Below are 23,941 nucleotides of genomic sequence, written 5' to 3'. Positions count from 1 at the left end.
GAGAGAGGGAGGGAGGGGAGGAGAACAGCAGGAAAGGGAAAGAGAGAATCCCAAGAAGGTTCCACATTGTCAATGCAGAGCCTGATGTGGGGCTCGAACTCACGAACCGTGAGATCATGACCTGAGTTGAAATTAAGACTCAGTTGCTTAACCAACTGAGCCACCCAGGCACCCCTTGAAATCTCCATTTTTAATGTCAAAATAGAAATGAGTTTAATGTAAAATTGTTGTTATGATAGAAATATAAACATATGAAAGTGATTTGGCACAAACCAGGATTTAAGCGACATCAGAATATTTCCTGGTTTCTCTTCCAGTTTTGATATGGATTCCAAGATAAAGGTATTGCAGCTGAAAATTAAGTTTTATCCATTTGTATATACATATTAGAAGAAGGTTTTTAAATTTGTTTCTGGTTAGAAGCCCTTCCTTTGAATGCATTTGTTCAACACATTGCAGATGGAAAATATGTGAGAATAAAGAAAGGTCATTATACTTACTTTATATGAAACTCAGTTGTAAGGACACACTTTTTGCAAAGGTTGTATGGCAAGACAAACTTTGACTTTTAACACAGAGGAAAACAACCAAACCCACTACAAGCTTCATGATCCTTTCTAAAATCTCTCTATAGGTGTAATATATTACTTAAAACAACTTAGATGCTTGCGAAAGCAGATTCAAACTTTATGCGTGCATGCATCATCACTGTCACTGTAGCAACATACATTAAATGTTGATCATGTGTCAGATTCTATTCATCCCTTTCATTTGTTATAGACATGACCGTATGTAGTATGCAATACTCTCAGGAAAGGACATTTCTATAGTGAAATTTAATTTGCCTGTTTAGAGGAAGTGATTCCCATGGTCTTTATTGATGTTTCCTGAGTTATGTATTCTTAGAATAGTATTAAGTACGATTTATTGTTCTTCAGCTGTAAACATGTAAACATAGCCAATCACCCTGAGTCTTCCCAGAATATGTGAATATATAATTTTTGTATCCTGTTGATGATATTTGTTAGAGAGTTCCATGGCATGTTTTAAAGAGATCTTAGAGGATCTGACTCAAGCCTGCCCTATTGCTTGAAATAACCCACGTTAGTCACCACAAAATTTAATGGCAAATGCTACGTTATAATGGGAAGATGAATTATCTAACACAATTCAATATCTTTGTTATGTGCTTTCTCAAGTCCATTATGATGTATCAGAAGAAATTTAAGAAAGAAGGGATTTGGGAAAGCTGAATTGTGGGCAACAAAGCTCAGAAGGTGTTATTATGAACAAGTACTCAGTGAAAGGTGATACTGCATAAGATAATGCTATTACTGAAATAAGGATTACTTAGTGCTATGTGATGGTTCAAACTCTAGCTTCCAGGAGGAGTAACGCTGGATTCAAACCCTGGCTGTTTCATATGTGATTTGAGGGAAACTATCTACCCTCTCTGAGCTTCAATTTAGAATTCAATATTAGAAATTTCTTTAAAAAAATCTTAATATTAGCTACCTCAATTTGTCTTTACATTTGTAAGTTTTTCTTTACATATGTGATTTTGGGGCTGGCATTTACCCTGTCTCTGATGTTTCCTGAGTTATGTATAATTTTCTTTTATAGAAAATAATCCTGGGGCTACTGGGTGGCTCAGTTGGCTAAGTGTCTGACTTCCGCTTCAGGTCATGATCTCACGTTTGGTGAGTTGGAGTCCTTGCGGACTCTGTGTGGACAGTGCAGAAACTTCTTGTGATTCTCTTTCTCTTCTTCTCTCTCTGCCCTTCCTTCACTTGCATTTTCTCTCTCAAAATAAATAGATAAACTCAAAAAAAAAAAAAAAAGGAAAGAAGAGAAGAATTCTAAAAAGAACCACCTTTCTGGGCTAAAGTAAGTACTGAATGCAAAGCACTATTTGAGGAATCCTTGCCAAGTAACAAGCACTATTTGCTATGACTCATATTCGTTCTAAACAGATGTTAGATAGGTAGGTAGGCATATAGATAAATGGATAAGCAGACCTAGCCAGTTTGTTTTCTTTTTTGTGTGTTTCTGAAAGGCCTCTCAAAGTTCTCTAAAATATTTTAAGAACATTTTAAAAGTTTTCATTTTTCATTGATTCACTTATTCTCTCCTAAAAATCAGAATAATTGTCATATGGATACAAATTACTAAAATGTAACTTTTCTCTCTGATTATCTTATTAGTCAGTGTCATGTAGGCTGAGATCAAGGATGTTGCCAGAGCCTATTAGATACACCAGCAGCAGATATAACCTGTTTAATCATAAATTGGAAGAAGCAATTGACCTTTTTTTGATCATTATCTGTATGCCAAATTCCGACGTAGATTACTTAGGTGAATGATACCTTGCCTAAAACAAAATCACTTACAGTGGCTAATAGTTCTAGGTAATTCTGTTAAATTACACGAGTTGCGAACAATCAACTCCATTTCATAAATGGGGTCATTGAACTTAAGCAAGTTATCTACAGATCTCATAATTAAAGAAGACCTCCGTAGGAAAGCTAATACAGAAAAACTGAAAAGTTGAAAAGTGCTAAAACATAAACATTTTCTAGTAAGCGTCCTGGTACTTTAAACTGTCAGTGGTATGGTGAATCCTGAGTTCTGACTCTAAAGTGGATGTCTCAGAGCAGAGAGATACATTCCTGTGAGAAGTTAAAATACTTTTAGTTTTTATTTTTTGCATTGTAGAATTACTGTAATGTAATGAAAAGAGTTGAAATTTCTAATTTGTGTCTATTTCTAACTTTGAGGCTTATTAAGTATGAAAAATGTAATTCAGTTTGACAGATATTTTCACCAGAGTTGTCCATTATACCTTTTAAAGACTTCTGTTTCATTTATCTGAAAAATGTACTTCATTAGAAATATTACGCAAATCTGTGTCTGCATATTAATGATTGTTCACTAGGGAATAAACACCTAAATATACACTGTTGCAAACTGGGGCACCCAGGTGGCTCAGTTGGTTAAGTGTCCAACTTCAGCTCAGGTCATGACCTCATGGTTTGTGGGTTCAAGCCCCACATCGTGCTCTGTGCTGACAGCTTGGAGCCTGGAGTCTGCTTCAGATTCTGTTTCCTTCTCTCTGTGCTCCTCTCCTATTCATGCTCTTTCTCTCTCTCTCAATAAATAAATAAACATTAAAAAAATAATAGGGGCACCTGGGTGGCTCAGTCAGTTAAGTGTCTGACTTCAGCTCAGGTCATGATCTCACAGGTTGTCGGTTCGAACCCCACATGGGCTCTGTGTTGACAGCTCAGAGCCTGAAGCCTGCTTTGGATTCCATGTCTCCCTTTCTCTCTGTGCCCTTCCCTCCCCTGCTCACACTGTCTCTCTCTCAAAAAAAAAAATAAATAAAATAAATAAATAAAACATGGAAAAAACATTTAAATTAAAAAATTATAAATAAATAAATAAATAAATAAATAAATTTGTTGCAAACTTAAGAAAAAATTACCTAAAATTCCTAGTTAATATATGGGTTTTATGCAAAGTTGAAAAATCTGAAATTTCTATTAATTATGTTAATGGAATACAATTTTTAAGTGAGAATGTATCTGAAAATATATTAAACTACCTCTTGAATGGTGTATAAATTTTTATAATGATTTCTGATAACAACTGGGATTAGGTTTTTATATTTACCTACACACTTCTAAGTATCTTTTGTAATATATCTACTTCTATACATGTATCTTTTGAAACTTTATATGCAGTAGGCATAATGATATATTTAGCAAAAAAAACCCAGCTTGTGTGAAAGACGTCTTGTCATATTACTAATTTTTAAAAACATCCTTATCTATTAAAAGGACTTGTCAGGAGCCTAGACACAAATACACAGTGGCTTTTTCCTCTTAAACTTGCAGGCTATCTGAATTAATTTTGTTATTCCTATAAATGTCACACAGTCAATTGAAATGTTTATAGAAAGTTTTATATCACATGAAGGAAAACACACAGATTGGCAAAAAAGAAATGTGGGAAAAATAGGGGTAGTACTTGGTAGTATGTTCAGAATTTTTTGGATGCTGTTATTCACCATTTCAATTCTTAAAATTGTTTTATCATGAATGTATCTAGTAAGTGACACTCTATTTCTCTGGCTAACAATCCTGTATTTACAACTATTAAAATGCACTATTTGGGGCGTGGCTCATTTCATTAAGCTTCAGCTCAGGTCATAATCTTGAGGTTTGTAAGTTCGAGCCCTGCGTTGGGCTCTGTGTTGACAGCTCAGAGCCTGGAGCCTGTTTCCGATTCTATATCCTCCCCTCTCTCTGCCCCTCCCATGCTCATGCTCTGACTCTTTCTGTCAGTAATAAACGAACGTTAATTTTTTTTTTTTAATGCACTACTAGTTTATTGGTTCAGATAGAATTTTCTTGTTTAATAAAATTCAAATGTATATACTAATTAAGATAGCAATAAACTAGAATATCTATTATGTTTAAATCTTCCTATGGTTATGATGTAAGTGCAAAGAATAAATATTAATTCAGTTTACCAGCAGATATCATCTGAGGCACCACAGGTAATAGTAAACTAATGACAGTCCCCAGGCCAGTCTCTTTCTTGGCCAATGTTTGAAATTTGGAATCCGTTTTTATTAATATAACAAATATGTGTTTACTGCTTTTGCTTTCACACTACTACCACTGCTGTTGATATCTGTCATCATGAGTGCTGTGATTTCCCAGGTAAGTGGATAATTGTGCATTAACTCATGTAGCTCTTGACAAAGACTCTCTTCTTTCTCTTTGTGCTAGTGGATTTAGAGTATCCCTGAAACTCTGTGTTTATCCCAAGGAAGAGTATATTTGAGTATATGCCTGACTTTAACTCAAAGAAACATGAACAATGGGAAATGCATCACTGTGTATTAAAATAAAAAAAAAAAAAAAGATTGAACTTCACTGTTAACTCAGGCAAATTATAAATCTTACTCTACATCAAGCTTTACTAATGATTCAAAGGTTGCAAACATGTATCATGCACAGATGTAACATGTTTTTCCTGAAGGAACCCGAAACGTGTTATGACTCCATTAAAAAGCTGTCTTTTTTTCCCTTGCAGTTCCCCCCGCCACCTCCACCCCCCTATTTTTTTCTTATTTTGGGAGAAATAGACACGTTTTTGAATTTCATAAGTAGAAACATTAATATAGAGGGAAGATACTTCAGTTTTGGCATACTTTCATTTTATTCTCAATTTAATTACATTGCTCGTATGACCACTCCATTCTATCTGCTCTATAAATTTGTTCCAGGTTTGTTTTCTATAGAGGGTCCAGATATTTCTGTAACCTTACAGAAACATTTTATAGCCACCCTTTTTAGTAAATAGCTTTACTTTGTGTACAAGGATGCCTGATCAAAATCACTCGTTTCCCCAAAATTCCTAGCTTTGGAGGGAATGTGCATTCGTCTGCTCTTGACCTTTTCCTTTCTGCTCTGTACCAAAGAGTAGTAGACATTGAAGGGCACAAGAATAACTTTACCCTCACCTGTTGTGTAAAAAGTAGAGTGCAAGGCAATTAAGCATTGCTTAATTTGAACTTCTTGGAAGTTTAATCTATACTGAGGAACTGAGACTCAAAGATAGGGAGATAATCCTAAAATAAGCTCAATTTTTATCTAAGTGCTAAATATCATGATTATTAGTGATAGAGTTTAAAAGAAGATAATGCCTTAGAGGTACTAGAGGTTAATAGAGCTAAACTGGAAAATAGTGATCCCTATAAAAGATTGAACTTCTTGGGTACTTTTTCCTTGGATTGTAGGAGAATATTGGCATAATATATTTAAAAAACTGCTATTACAATTTTTCTTCTGAATAATTTTTATAACATTTGAGCCTGTAGTAACATATTATACATCCAAGCATTCTTATGCACTAATTGTGTGAGACTAAAGAGACTGAACAATACTGCGACCTGTAACCGTGGGCAATCACATATTCAATTACCTGCTGCTTTACTGTAACATACTATGATATCAAGAGGATTTTCTTCCAGAGTTCAAGATGGTATCAACACCGATGTACTGAGCAACTCTCAGTAGAGCAGGACAAGAGCCAGTGGGAAGCCATGTTCACTCGGCAAATCAGAAGAGGAACATAGTAATCCTGATTTGTTCCAAAACTAAAGTAGTGAAAAGTGACCGTGGCACAGGAAAAAAGTAGCTAAAATATGAGTTCTGTAGTTTGTCAGCTCCCTCGATTTATTTGTATTGATTAAGGTATCTTAAAAAAATGATTTGTTAATATTTTTATATCATCTACCTATGGAAATATTTGATTATATGAAGTGCTTGATGCTAATAATGAACAAGGGGAAGCTAGTATTTATTATTGAGATGTGTAAGACCTGCTCTCAGGAGGTCAGCTAATTCATGGTTCACTTCTACTATTTCTTCATTCACACTTGTATTTTCAACATTGCTTTTCATATGCAGAATATGTCCAATATGTCCTATTACATAAGAGAGAGATTAGAAGCAACCAACTTATTGGACACACACAAAAATAATTTCTATTAATAATATGTGCAATTCATTAGGCTTAACTTCTGGATATCATGTCCAGATCTGGCTATCTAGAATCCTTGGTTTTAGGCAGGAGAAAGGAGCTTGCAGGATACATGATGAATTCAGAAAAAGAAATTGTATTTATATGCTCTTTAACTGAAAAAAATACAATTAGAAAATAATTTTATTTCCAATACTGTCAAAAAGAAAAATATATTTAGGAATAAATTTAAGAAAAGAAATTTTGAAATTTATTTTGAAATACTGAAAACTAGAAAACATTATTGAAAGAAATTAAAGAAGACCTAAATAAATAGAAAAACATTCTATGTTTATGGTTCAGAAGATAATCTTATTAGATGGCAATGCAACCAAATTAAATACAGATGCAATGAAGCCACTATCAAAATACCATGTTTCTACCAATTTTTCCAAAACTATCTAGCTGACTCAAATTAATACAAAAATGTAAGTAACCCAGAATAGTAAAAAAAAAAAAAAAAATCTGGAAAAAGAAAAAGTTGGAGCCTTACACTTCTGATTTCAAAACTTCTCATATAACCGTTGTATTTAAGGCTATGTAGTATTGACATAAACACAAACATATAGATTTAATGCAATAGAATAGAGAGTCCAGAAATAAATTCTAACTTTTATCATCAATTGATACTTGGCAAGGTGCCAAGACATTTTAGTGGGGGGGGGGGGGGGCGGTGAATTCTTGTTAGCAAATGATTCTGAAACAATTGGATATATACATGCAAAACATGAATTTGGATTCTCAAATTATACCCTGCATACACACAAAAAATGTTCAAAAGGATCATAGATGTAAATATAAGAGCTAAATCTATAAAATCCCTAAAACAAAAAAATAGAAGTAAAAAATTTTTCTAGGCAAAGGTTTCTGGAAAAAAAACCAAAAGCAAAAGTAAAATAATATTTTATCACTTTTTATATTTTGATAAAGTCTAATTTATACAGTCAAAAGATAACTCACAGAATGGAAAAAAATACTTGCAAATTATATTATCTGATAAAGGACTTGTGTTTGGTACATAAAAGTACTCTTAGAACTAAGTAAAAGAGGTAAATATCACAATTACATGTGAGAAAGATTATGAGTAGATATTTATTTAAGAAGGGGTATATAATTGTTGATTTGCAGACCTCTAGGACTTCCCTGATATAATTTGAATTTGGCCCCTGTATTCAGATGGCAGGGAGAAACCAAGGAAAGAGTCCAGGTTGGTAGTTTAAAAAAACATTTTTTTTTAATGTGTATTTATTTTTGAGACAGAGAGAGACAGAGCGTGAACGGGGGAGGGTCAGAAAGAGAGGGAGACACAGAATCTGAAGCAGGCTCCAGGCTCTGAGCTGTCATCACAGAGCCCAATGCAGGGCTCGAACTCACAGACGGTAAGATCATGACCTGAGCCGAAGTCGGAAGCTCAACCTACTGAGCCATCCAGGAACCCCTAAGTTGGTAGTTTTAAAAGCAAGAGTGACTTACATACCACGCTTGACCTGGATGTAGAAAGACAAATGGATCCCTGCACTCAGACTTCCAAATCTTAGAAGTTTATAAAGAGGCCTTAACTGTGCTCAGTCACCTATACCATGCAGGTGTTTTCAACACCGTATCACCATCTCAAGCCTATGTCCTTGGAGCAGCTTCTGAGAGAGGGAAAGACATGCAAAACCTATATTCTAAGGACAGAGGAGGGGATGAGAAGCCTCCAGTTGCCTCTGCCCAACTGAAGAGTCAATTAGGAGTCTTGTCTTTTTGATGACAGTCCCCAACAGTTCACCACTCGTGACTGGTTATTACAATCTCATGTGCCCCCTCTTCTTCAATGGGGCCTGAGTGGTCAGCAAGGGATTTCATGTATGTGGAGGACTCTCTTCGGGCAGCTATCTAGCTTCATTGGAGGTGGGTGCTCCAGCAACAATATAGGCACATGCAAGAGAAAATACAGATGAACACAGTAATTCTCCAAATCTGACAACTTTTTCCATCACAAGCCCTGGGATCTAAACCATCAATTTATTAAATCCCCTTGGCTGGGGGTTGGATCACTTAGAGCATTCATTTGTGTCTTCCTGTGATTTAATAAAGATGATACATTAACAGACTCATCAGGTACAAACACATAATGCTCTGTTTGGATAATGGCATAGGTGCCTCCTTGTAAGGTAGTAATAATGTCCAAGGCCATCCTGTTTTAGAGGACAGCTTTTCTCATTAGAGCCATTTCAGCGTTTAATAAGGACAAGTTTTGTTGGCTATCATTCAGGGCTTGCTGAGTGAATTTATTAAGAGCTTCTATCGTGTGCTATAACATCCTTCAGGCCTATGGAGGGAACAAAGACATCAGCCAAATGATCATACCAGTAAAAGAACATGTCCATATGGCCTTGAAGAGAGGGAGATTGACAGCCATTGTTACTGCTGGGCAAATTCTTTCTTGTGCTGAGGGCAAGCTCAGGGTGCAGCAGCCCAACCATGAAGGTGGAATCAATGGCTGAAGATTTAGGCCATACAACCATGGGGTTCCATTGGTGCTACCCAATAAATACCTGGGTGTCACAATGAATCAGTGCCAAACCAGTCATTCTCCCTTAATATGATAGGATGACTAAATAGCTCCAGGGATATCCACTCCACGTTTGTAGTATAATTGGGTTGATTCTCCTTAGAGTGATTTGGTCCATAACCCTGGGCAAACTATATAAACCCCTTCCAGATCTGAGCATAACCACCCATGTCTCCGATGGTGGTATTCCAGGATCCTTCTGGTAAAAATTTGGTAAATAATTATAAAAGACTACTTTTATAGTTTGTTTGACAGAAAAAGAGTACCTATGTCCAGTGTAGCTTATTATTTAATATACTATTTTAGTGTCTTCTAATCCCTTTCCTGGGGCGGAGGTGATACCAACCATGGAAATCCTCAGGAACTAAAGAGGGGCAGCAACCCAAACACTCAACAGTTGGATTGATTTCTTTGATGAGCATATGAGTAGGCCTGTTGTACAAAGATATTTCCAAAAGTTTTTCATCTTGTGATTGGATACCACAGGAGCAGCAGAGGTGCAAGGCTGAAAAGACAGATATTTAGTAGAAATGTATATGGGCAGATCTTCTGCTTCTATAAGAATTACACTTGTGGCATAATCTTTAGATGTTAATGTGGCTGTAGCTTTAGGAATCTAACCTGGCTATGCATACCATACATGTTGGCTAAGAGAGATAACACTGCCAAGAATGAGGAGATGGACTGGGGGCAGGATATGCCAGACCAGGACTATTATCTTCTCTCCTCTTCCAATGGTAGATGTTCCATTTCAGGTATAGTCCACTGCAGCAGGACAAAGGATCCCAACAGAGATTGAGCAGATCCTGCTGACCCAAGGGTGCAAAGATCCCAAGGGTGGGATCTTCCACTGCAAATTCCAGTTGATGATTCCTTTTCTAGGTCTGATGGGGCTTGGTATTCTCAGCAGCATAGCACATTGATTCACAGTGAACATAAGAGCAGGGCTGCTTCCCAAAACTACCACATCTTTATGGTGTTGGGGGCCTCAGCAGGGGCCCTAGTCTGGCATGTGGGGCAACAGGCCCTACTGGTTGATCAGTCAAATGTCTTAAAGACTGGGATAGTACTTTAGTCTCCCTGGCCAAGGTGTTTTTACCTATTAACAATTTAATCTGCTGCTTTAATGTTCCTTTTTTTTCCCCTTTCTACCAATTCTGCTGCTTGTGGGTTGTGAGACATGGAGCCTCCATTCAATGTCATGTTCTTTTGCCCAGTCTTGCATTTTATGACCTTTGAAATGTGACCTTGATTACTATCTGTTTGATGAGGGTTTCCACCCATAGTTCTCAGGTTTTATTGCTATTATTTTGTTTTGTTTTGTCTTTGTTTTTTAAGCTTATTCATTTGAGAGAGAGAGAGAGAGAGAGAGAGAAAGAGATGGAGAGAGTGGGGCAGAGAGAAGAATCCCAAGCAGGCTCCACACTGCCAGCTCAGAGCCCAATGTGGGACTGGAACCAGTGAACCACAAGATCATGACATGAACTGTAATCAAGAGTCAGATACTTAACTGATTGAGCCACCCAGGTGCCCCATAGTACTCAGTTTTTTAACACTCTAATAATGATTCTGTGTCTCCCTCTCTCTCTGCCCCTATCCTGCTCAAGCTCTGTCTCTCTCTCTCTCTCAAAAAAATAAATTAAGCATAAAAAAATTTTTTTTAAAGTTTCTCACATTTCATACTAAGTCTTTTTGCTGAGCTATTAGTCTTTTTCTTGATTTCCTGTGGGTAAAACTTAGTTTTACCCAATAAAACATTTTCCCCAAAGTATAATGACTTGTGTTAGTATAAATAATAAATGCTTACTACAAAAAAGCAATAAATAAAATACTAATTAAGTAATAATAATTAACAATAATAGCTAAAATAGGTAGTAGTGAAAAGTATAAGCATAAATAAATTCTTTCATCTGTTCATGAGACAATGTTCATGAATGTTGCCTACATTGATTATTCCTGGGTGGGAAATATATGTGAATATTTCTAATTATTGTTCTGAGATTTAATGGGAAAGCAAAATAAACTGGAACTGAATGAGTACAAATATACACAGATACAGATGTAGACACAGTGAATAATTAAAATAATAATAAGGGGCACCTGAATGGCTCAGTTGGTTGATCATCCAACTTAGCTCAGGTCATAATCTCATGGCTTGTGAGTTTAAGCCCCACATTGAGCTCACTAATGAGTCCACTTGAGATCCTCTGTCCCCCTCTCTCCCTGCCCTTCCCCCTTCCCTGCTCACATTCTCTCTCTCTCTCTTTCTCTCAAAATTAAACAAACATTAAAAATACATGAATAAATAAATAAAAATTTTAAAACACTTTTACAGATACATTTGTATCTGGAATGGAGTCATCAAATATTATTTTCAACTTTACATACAAAAGTGACTTCCTCATTATGAAATATGAGAGTCGTCATGTTCATATTTTAGCCTTATGGAGTTCATATTTTAGCCTTATTTTAATCCTGATAATTAAAAAAAATATGCAAACTTTATCATTACATGTGTGCATGTGAGTGGTGGTGCAGAGGGTGTACTAGAAAGAATTAGCTTATATCTATTAATTGTCCCATAATTTCATAGGTTTGTATGGGTTTACAAAATCATTAATTTTTTTTTTAACTTTTCTTTGATGATTAGTTTCTTTTGTCTACACTGTGCTTTCTATCTGGAATTTATTTATATACGTACTGGATCTTCTGCATGTACTCTTTGCTTCTCATCATTTTGTTTATCCTGTTAATATCTTTTTTATTTATATAGGAAAATTTATCCCCTGAGCAACTAATAAAGTTTTCCAGTTTCCAGATGTATCAAACCTGTGAGTCACTATTTTACTTGACAATCCTGCTTTATGTATTAAATTGATTTTTCCCTGGGCTCATTATTTGATCACTACTCTCACAAGAACACTCATTAGTCTCCTGTGACAGCAATAGCCCACATCACACAGCCTACTATCCTTTTCCATCTTCATTTGAGTTTGCTACTATGACCTCTTGTTCTATAGATTAGCATTGTTAAGCCTCCCAAAATTGCCTCTGCATTTAATATTTGCCCTAAAATAGCTGTCATGTTGCCCACATCTCTTCTAGTCCAGATTTGGAGCTTGTATTAGTCAGCCTTTTCCAGAGAAACAGACCTAATAGGATGTGTGTGTATATATATATATATATATATATATATATATACACATATATATATTTGTATATATACAAATATGTATATTTTGTATATATATATACAAATTTGTATATATATATACAAATATATGTCTATATGTATAGACAAAAATATTTATTTTAAGAAATTAAAAAAGAAGGGACACCTGAGTGGCTTAGTTGGTTGAGCATCCGATTTTGGCTAAGGTCATGATCTCACGGCTTGTGAGTTCGAGCCCCACATAGGGCTCTGTGTTGACAGTTCAGAGCCTGGAGCCTGCTTCAGATTCTGTGTCCCCCTCTCTCCATGTCCCTCCTTCGCTCATGAATGGTCTCTCTCTCCCTCTCTCTGTCTCTCTCTCTTAAGAATAGATAACATATTAAAAAAATAAGAAATTGGCTCATGCAATTATGAAGGCTTATAAGTCCAAAATTTTTAGGATAGGCTGGAAGTCTGGAACTCAGGGAAAAGCCAATGTTGCAGTTGATCTGAAGACTATTGGCAGAATTCCTTCTTGCTTGGGAGAGGTTAGTCTTTTGTTCTATTCAGGTTTTCAAACAATTGAGTGAGGCTCATCTACATTATGGACAGTCACTGCTTCACTGAGAATCTATTGATTTAATTATTAATGTCATGCAAAAACACCCTCATAGAAACATCCAGAGTGATCTCTCTCTCTCTCTTACACACACACACACACACACACACACACACACACACTCCACTATTAGATCTAATAAATATATTAAGCAAAGTTTAAGTATAGAAAATCAACATGTAAAAATCAGTTGCATTTCTATACAATGAAAACCACAAAAAGAAGATTTAACAAAATTCCTTCAGCAAGAACATCAAAAAGAATAAAGTACTTCAGAATGAACTTAAGGAAGCAAATGACCTGTACACTGAAAACCATAAGGCATTTATGTAGGTAATTAAATGTAAATAATGAATAAATGGAAAGATATCCTATGTTCATGAATTGGAAGACTTATTATTGTCCGGATCTCAATATTACCCAGTGATTACAAATGATCAAAATCCCAATGAACACTTTTTTCAGATACAGAAAAACTGTCCTAAAATTCATGTGGAATCTCAAGGCACATCAAATAGCCAAAATAATCTTGAAAAATAACAAAGCTGGAGAAATCAAAAGAAAAATAAAGTTGAAGAAATTAATCACACTTCTAATTTCAAAACCCATTACAACCGTGTACTAGCATAAAGATTAACTTGAAAATGAATGGAACAGGAGGGAATGGAATGGAGAACCCGGAAATAAATCTTCACATACATGGTTAAATTATTTTGACAAATGTGCTAAGATGTTTCAAAGGGAAAGCAAGTCAAATAGTGCTGGGAAAACAATGCCATTATTTAAAAGAATAATACCTTACACTATGTGCAAAAATTAACTCAAAATGCATCAAATACCTAAACATAAGAGCTAAAATTATAAAACTAGAGAAAAACATAGAGAAAACATTCATCATATTGGATTCACTATTAATTCTTGGATATGGCACAAAAAGAATAAGAAAAAAAGGAAAAAAAAATGTAGCACATCAAAGTTTAAACTTCTGTGCATGAAAGGACATTATCAGCAGACTACAACAGCAACCCACAGAATAGAAATAATATTTGTAAGTCATATACCTGTTAAAGGATTAAATTCCAGTATGTACTAAAACTCAGCAAAAACAACAGTAACAATGAATTCCTTATAAAATGGGCAAAGGATTTGAATAGACATTTCTTCAAAGAAGAAGAAATATACACATGTATACAGCACATGTAACATGTAAATACTGCTTAATGAACATGTAATGATGTTCAAAATCACAAATCATTAGGGAAATGCAAAACAAACAAACAAACAAAACCCAAAAACTAATAATAACAAGGTTTGGTTAGGTAGTGGTGAAATTGGAACCCTTTGAATTGCTGGTACCATGTAACATGGTGCACCCACTGTGGAAAAAGTATGGTGATTCCTCAAAATAAATAAACAAACAAACACACAAACAAACAAACATAGTATTACCATAAGATCCAACATTTCAACCTCTGAATACATACCATCCAACAATTAAAGCAGGGACTGAAACAGACATTTGTGCATCCATATTCACAGCAATATTATTAAAAAAATCCAAAAGATACAACAACCCAAATGTCCATCAATAGATGAATGGAGCAACACCATAAGGTATAGACAGATATATAGGTATATATATACAATGGAATATTATTCAACCTTAGAAAGAAATGAAATTCCAACATACTACAAGGTAGATAAATACTAAGGATATTATGCCCGACACAAAAGGACCAATATTGTGCATTTTTTTTAATGAGGTAATTAGAATAGGCCAAATTCACAATACAGAAAATAGAATAGTTGTTACCACCCACTGGAGAGAGGGGAAATGGAAAATTATTATTTAATGGACAAAGAGTTTTTGTGATGATAAAAATATTCTGATAAAAAATGTTCTGAAGATGGGTAGCGGTGATTGTTCACAACAGTGTGAATGCAGTTAATGCTACTGAAATATACACTTAAAAATGGCTAAAATGTTAATTTTATAGTACCTATGTATATTTAACAGCATCCAAAATGAATAAAAATGCCTTTTTCTGCTTTTTTCTTTGCTCCATAGATTAATTTTTTATTATCAGAATAAGAGGTGATAGGAATGATGAATTCACTGCTAGTTTTCTGTTCTAAATTGCAAAATATGTGTTCCTTATTGCCACCACTACCCTTGCATTCTCAGTCCTGATCTCACTTATCTAGCTTTATTCATTTCCAGAGCATCTACCGTTTTCTGAAATGCTGTATTTCTTCATTGTATTGTATACTTCTCCCCACTAAGCTCCACAAAAGCTAGACTTTTTTTGTTTTTTCTGTTAACAGTTTTGTTACTAGATCTTAAAACTGTGGCTTTTCAACTACCAGCATTTAGAAGACTATTTGACACATAGTTAGCATTCAAGAAACCTTTGACAAACTAATAGATTTACCTAGGATCCTAGACACCATGTATTGTAGTGTTTAGGAATTATAAGTCGGTGTCAACCAATCCGGGCTCTGCCAATGTCTAGGTGACTGTCCTTGGCCAAGTTAATTGACATCATCAATCCTCATTTTCTCCATCTGGTAGCATTGTAGGAAACTAAACTGTGATACACAATTTTAATAACTTTACCCCTACCTAATGCATATTGAATGTTCTTTAACAGGTAGCTATTTTGCTGCTAGTAATAGGTTTCAAATATACATCTCTATTAGAAAGCAATATTATGTAGTTTTTATTTTTTTAATAGGCCTTATACAACTGTATGTATATACTTCTTTTTTATTTTGTAGGGTATGTGAGAGGAAACCTCCCTTTGTTTCCATTTCTCCTTTTGCCTTGCAATCAAGATAACATCCATGAAAGTAAAGCAGTCGTCTGCCTCAGTTTTTGGAATATGCGTTTATACAATTTTTGACAGCATTTAACATGCTAATGTGCACATGACTATCCAAAATGAGGAATACGGTGTACATATTACCACTTTTATAGAGAATTCTTCCTTTATGGGAATGCATCTTGTGAAAATGATGTTTCCATAACAAATAAAAAAAACTATTTAATACTAAAAAATATAGACAATACAATTAATTTTAGTATTTTTGTTAGCTATAAAAACAGTACTTAAAAATAACACACTGATAAAATATCAAATTAGTATTGACTAAAATTTTAAATCAATTATCCATGAAATTTTTAGCACATATCACTATAATTTATTTGTTTCTTTAGATCATCAAGATCTATTCCTAAATATTGATGAATTATTTGCAGCATTAATTTCCTAATAAGACAAATGGACTATTTTAAGGTAAATTTTGGATTTCCCATTTAATCCAGATATAAAAGTATTTTCATTTTAACTGTTAGAATAAATTCCAAAGCCTCATATTACCTTTGGCCAATCCAATGATGAGCCATTTCTTTTTTATTTCCCATGAGAAAATTAGGGCATAATGTAGGATGATACTGACCTTCAGGATTTGGTTATATTAAAAAATAATTGGGAATAAATTTATAAAGGCAAGTTGGAGAAAATATATTATTTTTCATAAAATCTATAGCTTTTAATTTTATATTTATCTTTCTAACATTAAAATTTTGAATTTAAGACTTAAGATTTTTAGTCATTTAGATAGACTCATGAGGGGCTTTTAGGATTAGATTTAAAATTGAGAAACAGTTGCCAGTATGGAATAAAAGAGTGTCTGGAGTGTCTCCACACTTATACATCATTTTTAATATTACTCTTTTATAGAAAGATGTCTTTTCTGCTGAAAAGCCAGGTAAGATCTACAAGGAGAGCTCCCAACCATAATAGACAATTAAAAAGGTGGTAATCATTTTCAAGTTGGAACAGAAACTTCAAAATTATGGAAAATATTTTAAATAATATGTTTAAGTGATTTATGATTCATTTTTCTCTTGGTTTGGGTTTAATGCTATATTTAAAGCACTCCCAAGTCCTTGCATAAAATGTAACCTCAAATTTTTATTGCCAAACTTTGATCAAAAGCCCCTTTGAGAGAAATTTGCAGACAACATATGAAGGGTAACGTCAACCATTCTTATAATTATTTATTATGCAAGGATCAAGCTGGAATTGCACCAAGATGCAACTTAGATCACCTTGTCTTGCATGTCCTTCTTTCATGCCTTACCCCCAAAGTATTCTGCTCTTGAGTTATGCTTTGAAATTAAAGTTTGTAAAGTTCTACAAAACCAACCATTATAACCATTTAGATAAATTATTGCACATAGTGATTAACATTGTCTTCTCCTTTATGAGAAGCCTTTAAAATAAATTGTCTCAGTTATAAGTGCCAGAAAAAAAAAAATATCTATGGTTTTGTGTCAATTATCAATTCTTGCATTACTTGCTAAAATTTTATTGATTTTTTTATATATGTTGGATACTACTTTATGTCCAGTGGTCTCATCAAAACAGACAAAAACAGTCCCTTAGCTTCTAGGGCTTAATTCCAATGAGGACACATTAAAATCAATAAACATACAATAACGGATCACATTAAATGCTATATAATGAAAAGCTAAGTGGGGTAAGTAATAGATGAGAGAAAGACTAAGGTTGTTTTAAAAAAAATTTAGTTTTGGGGCGCCTGGGTGGCGCAGTCGGTTAAGCGTCCGACTTCAGCCAGGTCACGATCTCGCGGTCTGTGAGTTCGAGCCCCGCGTCAGGCTCTGGGCTGATGGCTCGGAGCCTGGAGCCTGTTTCCGATTCTGTGTCTCCCTCTCTCTCTGCCCCTCCCCCGTTCATGCTCTGTCTCTCTCTGTCCCAAAAATAAATTAAAAACGTTGAAAAAAAAAATTAAAAAAAAAAATTAGTTTTTCATTCAAGCCAACAAATGTCTATTGAACACCTACAAAGTGCTATACACTGTGACAGGCACTGGCGACACCATATGGAACAAAGAAGTCAAAAATTCGTTCCCACAAGAAACTTTCATTCTAGTAGACAGAGAGAGAGAGAGACAAACACAGAAAAAATAATAAGTGAAAAAGTATATTAGAAGGAAATGAATGCCATGAAGATATATAAATAGAGGAATTTGGACAGGGCGAGCCAGGGTGGTCAGAGGTTTCACGGAGATGATATTTGCACAAGGCTCCACTGAGGTTGCTTTTTGAAAATACAGGTTTGGAAGGAAAGACTCCTGACACTTCAGATACGAAACAAGGAAGTGAGACATTTGCATATCAGAATTAAAAGTGTTTCATGTGGGGCTCCTTGGCAGCTCAGTCAGGTAAGTGGCCAACTCTTGATTTCAGCTCAGATCATCATCTCATGGTCCTGACAGTGAGCCCCTCCTTGGGCTCTGTGATGACAGTACAGAGCCTGCCTTCTTGGAATTCTCTCTTTCCCTCTCCCATTTCCCCTCCTCCTCAAAATATAAATAAATAAATAAATAAATAAACAAACAAACAAACAAATAAATGTTTGTTTTAAAAGAAAAAAGAAGAGGGTTTCATGTTTCTGTCATAGCATGTGTCCAGTCCTCGATTTAAGAGTTTTGTGAAGTGTTCTAGAGTGGTAGAAAGGTTCAATATGACTGGAATGGAAGAGATGGGATGTGTTATTTGAGCCACAGTGATCTTCAATAGCCTCATAACATGAGAACATACCAGTCAGAGTAAGAAGTTCATATTGCATTCCAAGGGTTTGAGATAACCATTGGAAGTTTTCTGGGAAGCAATCATACAAAATCTGCTCATTCTTAAAGGATCACACTTCTGGGTGGAGAACATACTACTATGTGTGTGTAGAATAGTAAAAAGTGGATGAAAAGACCAACAGGAAAATGTTTTATTAGTCCACAGGCAAGATGTTGGTGACTTGAGTTAGTCTGAGACAGAGAAAGAGAACAAAATCGTTTAAATTACTGATGTGCTTTGAAGGTCTCTCTTGGGAATCAGCTAGAAATGACTTTCATTTTATTCAACATCAATCATATAAATTATTGTGATTCCTGTTCTGCTTTAAAAGCTCAGACGAAGAGAATAAAACATTGCTGCCCAAATTTTACATTGAGTGGGCCTCAGAATTAAATTTACTTTTTTTCTAAGTCCTCAATGTTATGTCTATATTACTTTTTCAGATTTTAACATGGTGTTTTTTGTTTTTTTTTAATGTTATAGTTACCCGGTGAACTACATTAAAACCTTTGTGGAATTCAGTTAGGCCGAAATAAATACAAAAAAGTAGCAGTTATTTTTAACTTTGGTGTTTGAAAGAACTATGATTAAGTTTTGAGGAAAATTGTCTTGGCAGACTCATGTTCCAAAGGCAACATTAAAGAAAATACACTTAAACAAATAGCATCTGTCTGAGACAGATTATATGACATTGAGTTACTCTGTTTTCTCTTTTTACTATATTTCATACATGGTTTTATGGATGACTAAAACAGAAATGAAAATTAATTCTAATCTACATTAAAATAAATATTCATTTTCCAACTAAAATAAATGGCAACACTACTTGCTATTGAATGAACTCCTTTGATGTTCCAAATGATTTGCTCATTTACTCACAAAATATAAAAATACCTGGCATATTGTTAAAACGACAAAGGCATATATCACTGTAGATATGCTATCCTTTTTCAGATTGTACTTTTCATCTTTATCGTTCTGGAATATGAATGGTATCAATAAGGCAGACAGCCTCTCCTCTGCTGTCTTCCCACTGCTTCCTTGCAGGGTATCCAATAAACTTCTATCTCCTTTTAAAAAAAATAATGGTTACAATGAGTTATAATTTGAAAACTTCCATTTAATAAAAGCATGAAATCACCACAAAGATATGCTGATCTATATAATACAGTTAATCAACAATTTTTTTTAACTAAAATTACATTAATTCATCACTTCAATAAGAGTGACTGTCATTTACTTCATTTTATCCATTCTACCTTTCTTATTTTTGTACCATTGCTGTCTGAATGATCATCATCTTATTTTTCACACCATTTAAGAAGACCTGAGAGAGGGAATGAGGGATGAATAAGTGGAGCACCAAGGATTTTTAGGGAGTGAAGCTTCTCTGTATGTCGCTATAATAGTGGATACATGTCATTATGTATTTGTCCAAACTTACAGAATATGATTAAAAGTGTGTAATGTAAACTATGGATTCTTGGTGATAATGATGTGTCAGTGTAGGTTTATTGATTACACCAAATTTCCCACTCTTTTGGGGGTGTGTGAATAGTGGAAGAAGCTATAAATGTGTGGGGGCAAGAATATATGGAAATATCTGTACTTTCAGCTCAATTTTGAGTTGCACTTAAAACAGTTCTAAAACTAAAGTCCATTTGTTAAAAGAGATAGTGTGTGCAAATAAGCATGTAACCATAACTATGACTTTATATTTGTGTCAACAGACATCCAGCAACTGATAATGTATTTTGCCTACAGAAATAAGCTTTGGAAAATTTAATTGAATCACATATTTCTTTACAAACATCTGAAAAATAACAGGCTATCATTCACTGAATTTTGCTGTTCTAAAACTTGATGTCAAAGGCATAGAAAGTAACAGTGGAACATTCAAGCGCATTTTTCTCCAACTGGTTTAATCTGACAGCAGATTAAAAATGCTTATCTTCCCATATAAATGTTGCAATGCAATCATCAACATACTGTCAAGATATCATTAAATACATTATGGTACCTCATCTGTCTGCAAAAAAGTTTGGCATTACTAATGTTAATATAAACTTCATGACATAGTGTCAAATAAAACAACAATCAGGGAAAGTTATTCCAACCTTTATAGGATGATTGTGTTATTTTCATATTTATTCTTCACCAATACAGATTGCTAGAAATTGCTGGTAAACATACGAACATTATGAAACATTAGGAAAACATTATTGATAGACTTTTAAAGCATATAACTTTTCCATCAGCTTCTACTATAACAAGTTATAATTAAAAGTTTATGATGTTTTGCAAAGATCTTTTTCATTTAACCACAATCATCCGTGTCTTTGTCCCTTTCTCTTCTAGGTGAGCAAAATCTATCAAAATATTTCCTTAAAGGTATTTGTATAGAATTACTCCTAATAATAACATTTTTCTTTTTCCCATAATATTAACTTTGTAGACTTTTATAATTGTCAGTAATCTCGCAGCATATGCATGCAATATATAAACTAATAAGTGTCTCTCAACTTACCTTATCATTCTTTCAACCAGAACACAGTTTGGCGAAAGTCTCCATCTTGCTTCCTCACCTCCAGTTTTTATTTCAATGAATACAGATATCACACCATCTGACACTTAGCAGTAAAAATCCAGATAATTCATATCTCATAATTCCCTTGTTCATGGTTCTCTCACTACCCCAGCAATACCTAAGTTAGAATGATTAACCTAGTCTGTATGCTAAATTCAATGTCCACTAGAAACCTGTTATAATTGCTCTGGTCTTCTCTTTACACTGTTTCTTTTCACTAAGTTTACACTCATCCACCCTGAACTACTTTTATGGATATGAACTGCATTTCCACAACTCAATGAATTTATTCAAGTTATTTCCTACAGTTGATGTGCTTTTTATTTTAAAAATAAAACATTTGTCAAACTTGAGTCAAATTGACAAGATTGAGTTTACCTGAGACCTCCAATTTTCTTTTCTTTTCTTTTTTTTAAAATATATGAAATTGATTGTCAATTTGGTTTCCATACAACACCCAGTGTTCCTCCCAGCAGGTGCCCTCCTCAATACCCATCACCCACCCCCCATCAGCCCTCAGTTTGTTCTCAGTTTTTAAGAATCTCTTATGCTTTGGCTCTCTCCCACTCTAACCTTTGTAGCAATGTGGATGGAACTGGAGAGTGTGATGCTAAGTGAAATAAGCCATACAGAGAAAGACAGATACCATATGTTTTCACTCTTATGTGGATCCTGAAAAATTTAACAGAAACCCATGGGGGAGGGGAAGGAAAAAAAAAAGAGACCTCCAATTTTCTATGGGTAAATTAATCTCTCTTGTCTTCGTATCCCAAGAATATTCTCTTCCAATCCATCTACCTGGTAATAGAGGTAATTTTTTTCAATAAATGATTTGTTTCTCTATATTTTGAACTACTTACAATAGGGGACATGTCTGGCTTATATTTGAATGCTCCATACCCATAGGGGCACCTGGGTGGCTCAGATGGTTAAGCATCCGACATTGGCTCAGGTCATGATGTCCCAGTCCATGAATTCGAGCCCTGCATCAGGCTTTGTGCTGACAGCTCAGAGACTAGAGCCTGCCTTGGATTCTGCCTCCCCCTTTTCCTGCCTCTCCCCCACTCGAACTCTATCTCTTTCTCAAAAATCAACATTGGGGCGTCTGGGTAGCTCAGTCGGTTGAGCACCAGGCTTCCACTCAGGTCATGATCTCACAGTTCTTGAGTTCAAGCCCCACATTGGGCTCTGTGCTGACAGGTCAGAGCCTGGAACCTGCTCAGATTCTGTCTTCCTCTCTCACTGACCCTCCCCCACTCATGATCTCTGTCTGTTTCTCTCTCAAAAATAAATAAAAAATTTAAAAAAATTAAAACAATTTTTTGAATGCTCCATACTCTTGGAAAATCTTTTACAATTAATTACTGTTGCACAGAACTGAAAATACATTTACTATACTACTAATATCATTATTATTATATTGTTGCTTTACATTTAAGGGCCTTCTTAAGTGGGTGTTTTGAAAATTTCCAATTTTTTGTTAAATGTGTAAATATTTTTCTAGTAGATAATGAAAATAGTAGGATTTTTTTCAAATGTGAGAATTTTTTATTTTTAATTATTTTAATTATTGTTAAATTCAGGCTTAGGTAATTCTATTATATATACATATATACATATATACATATATATGTATATACATACATATATATACATACATAATATATACATGTACAAATATGTACACACAGATATATCTATGTATACATGTATATGGATCACGTATATACATATATATTATTCAACATCTTCCTATGGACCCGACACTATGTTACCAATTTGGAATAACGTAAAAAAAATCAAAATCTTGACCCTCAAAAAAACTGAGAATCTCTGGGGCGCCTGGGTGGCGCAGTCGGTTAAGCGTCCGACTTCAGCCAGGTCACGATCTCGCGGTCCGTGAGTTCGAGCCCCGCGTCAGGCTCTGGGCTGATGGCTCGGAGCCTGGAGCCTGTTTCCGATTCTGTGTCTCCCTCTCTCTCTGCCCCTCCCCCGTTCATGCTCTGTCTCTCTCTGTCCCAAAAATAAATTAAAAACGTTGAAAAAAAAAATTTAAAAAAAAAAAAAACTGAGAATCTAGCAAGCGAATCTTCAATTCCAATGGAAAATAGTATGCACTACACAAACACAATTCATTTATGGAGTACTTATTATTTATCAGGATCTGTGTTAAAAGTATTAACTGAATTGTGTGTATCATTTTTTAAAAAATTACCATCATGAGGTGTCTGTTACTAACCTGTACCTTATAGAAGAAAAAGTGAGTCTTAGATAGTTTTAAGACTTGCTGAAAGCCAGACGTTTTCCATTCAGGCTGTTATACTCCATAAACCACGCTCTAAGTATTTAGACACCAGGTGCTATGACAGCAGAGCAGAAATATCAAAAGGCCAACTGGTGATTGAGAAAAGGTTCTAGAATATTGGAACAGGGAAAACACTGGGAGAAAAGAACACATGAGGTAGAAGTAAAACAAAGAGAGAATGGTCTGTAGAATTCAAGGGGAAAAGAATTCTAAGAAAAGAACATAGTATTATAAAATGGCAGTGTGTAGTTAATCAAGTAAAAGCATGTAATTGGAAAACTCTGGAACAGTGGTTTCCAGTGGGAAGATATATTAGAATTTTCTGAAAACAAAATAACAGACACAAAATTAGAAGTGAGGTGCCTAGTAGCCCAGAGAGACAACAACATATCTTGCCACAAACCTCCCCCCATAGAATCCTAAAGCAGTGATTTTCAATTGGATTGTTGTTGTTGTTGTTGTTTTCCTC

General features: G+C 34.7%; 1 long non-coding RNA gene across 2 annotated transcripts in view; it reads right to left on the bottom strand.

Moving 5' to 3' along the window:
* LOC131506134 (uncharacterized) overlaps positions 1-23,561 on the bottom strand; it is a 39,496-nt gene extending 15,935 nt beyond the window's left edge. Inside the window, exons 1-3 of one of the 2 annotated variants that reach the window (XR_009258748.1) lie at positions 23,407-23,561; positions 19,475-19,650; positions 9,423-9,656 (exon numbers count right to left, since the gene is read on the bottom strand). This is a non-coding gene — a long non-coding RNA (uncharacterized LOC131506134). Of the gene's footprint in view, positions 1-9,422; positions 9,657-19,474; positions 19,651-23,406 lie in introns of those variants that run through there. The other variant, XR_009258749.1, reaches the window with a different exon arrangement.
* Positions 23,562-23,941: the final 380 nt, after the last annotated feature.

The sequence above is a fragment of the Neofelis nebulosa genome, chromosome 3 (genome assembly GCF_028018385.1).
Source record: "Neofelis nebulosa isolate mNeoNeb1 chromosome 3, mNeoNeb1.pri, whole genome shotgun sequence".
NCBI lineage: Eukaryota > Metazoa > Chordata > Mammalia > Carnivora > Felidae > Neofelis > Neofelis nebulosa.
The sequence above is the reverse complement of the archived record's forward strand: the minus strand, read 5'-3'. Positions and strand labels throughout refer to the sequence as shown.